Here is a 2,134-nt window from a genome sequence, read left to right as displayed (position 1 = left end):
GGGCCGCGGCGGGCGCGAAGGCGCCGCGCGCGCGGTCGCCGTCGTCCGCGCGCGGCAGGCAGTCCGGCGGCTCGAGGTCGAGGTCCGGCGGCGGCGGCGGCACGACGCCCGGCTTGAGGCGCCAGCCCGGGTGCTGCCGCGCGTGGTCCGGCAGGTCGTCCCAGGTCGGCGCGCGCGGCCCGCCGAGCGCCTCGGTCCCGCCCGGCGCGACGAGCAGGGGCTTCGCGCGCGGCTTCGGCCGGCAGCCTGCGAGCGTCGCGTCGACGGCGCGCTCGCGCCGCGCGCCCCGCGCGGACCGCGGCGCGCCGCGGTGCGCGTCGCCGGGGCTCGGCGGCGCGGGCGCGGCCCCGAGGCTCAGCGCGACGTGCAAACCGTGCGAGCCCACGGAGTAGCCCGCGGCCGCGTCCTCGGCCTCCGGCGCGTCGGCCCGCTTCCGGCCGCCGACGGCGAGGAGCAGCGCCTCGCGCGCGCGGCCCGACGCCGCGCGGCTCGACGCCGCGCGCGCGCGCGGCGGCTCGCGCTTGTCGGCGTCGGCGCGCGGCGACCGCCGCGCGGGCGACGGCTCGCGGCTCGACGGCGCCGAGTCGACGACGCGCACGTCGCACGCGTCCAGCGGCGGCCGCGCGGCGGAGAGGAGGCGCCGGAGCGCCTCGCCCTCCGGCGCCTCCGGCGCCGCGCGGAGCAGCGCGAGCGCGGCCGCGCCGTCGCGCGCGGCCGCCTGCCACGCGGCCGCGGCCGCGAGCTCGCCGCCGCCCACGGCCGACGCCGCGGCGCGCAGGAACGCGCCGAGCGCGCCGTCGCCGCCCGCCTCCGGCGCGAAGACGGGCTCCGCGGCCGCGGGCGCGGCCGCGTCGCCGACGGCCGGGCACGCGGCCGCGCCGTCCGCGCCGCGCGCGGGCGCCGACCGCGCGGCGAGCCAGGGCCCGCCGCCGCGGTCGTCGTCGCCGCCGGCCGCGAAGAAGCGCGCCGGGGGCCGCGGCGACGCGTCCGCGGCGTCCCGCGGCCCGTGGCTCGCGAACCAGTCCACGGAGTCGCGGAAGTTGAGCGCGCGCGCGGGCACGTCGACGACGGCGCGCGCGGCGCGCCCGCCCGGGTCCGGCGGCGCCGCGCCGCGGCCGGGGAACGCCGCGGCGACGAGCGCCGCCCAGTCGCGCGCGCGCGCGGCCGCGACGTCCGTCGCGTAGAGGCCGAGGTCGACGTCGCCGCCGCCGTCGCCGGCGTGGACCGCGCGCCAGGCGTCGCCCTCGCGGCGCACGCCGAGGAACGCGCCGCCGCCGCTCGACGGCCGGCGCCGCCGCTTCTCGGGCCCGTCGCCGGCGCGGCCGCGCGCGGCGGCCGCGCCGGGCCGCCGGCGCCGCTTGCCCGGGCCGCCGCGCCGCGGGCTCGAGCCCTTGGTCGACGAGCTCGCGGACCGCGCGTAGAGCGTGTCCGGGTCCACGTCCGGCGCGTCGAGGCGCCCCGCGTCGAGCGCGCCTTCGATCGCGCGCCGCGTCCGCGCGCCGACGCCCGTCGTCGCCGCGCCGTTCTCCCAGCGCAGGAGGTCCGACCCGGAGCAGCCGATGGCCGCCGCGAACTGGGCCTTGGTGCACCGCGGCCACTTCTCGCGCCAGAGGAGCAGGCGCTCGCCGACCTCGGCCTTCAACGACCGGAGCTCCGCGTCGTCGTCGCCGCCGCGCGCGCCGTCGTCCGGCGCGTCCGCGCCCTCGGCGCCGTTGCGGGCCGCGAGGCGCTGCTCCCGGTCCTCGCGCCGCCGCGCCGCGGCGTCGGGGGCCGCGGGCGCCGCGGCCGCGTCCCCGGCGGGCCCGTCGGCCGGCCGGCCGCGCTGCGCGCTGAGCGCGGCGACGCGGTCGCCGGAGCCGAGGTAAACACAATCCTCCTCGGCGACCCAGGCCCCCGGTGCGCCGCCCAGGCCCTCGAGGAGCACGCGCGCGCCGCCGGCCGCGACGCAGTCGCGGCGCGCGGCGAACCACGGCGCGCCGCGTACGGCCACCATGGGCCGCCGCAGGAGGTGCGCCGCGACGCTCTCCTCCTTCTCGCCGCCGTCGTAGACGAGGTCGCGCGGCCGGCCCCGCCGGCCCTCGCCCGCGCCGCCGACGCCCGCGACGGTCGCCCGAAACCACGCGCCGTCGTTCCA

The sequence above is a fragment of the Aureococcus anophagefferens genome (genome assembly GCF_000186865.1).
Source record: "Aureococcus anophagefferens unplaced genomic scaffold AURANscaffold_7, whole genome shotgun sequence".
NCBI classification, from domain to species: domain Eukaryota; class Pelagophyceae; order Pelagomonadales; family Pelagomonadaceae; genus Aureococcus; species Aureococcus anophagefferens.
This window is presented reverse-complemented; position numbering follows the sequence as displayed.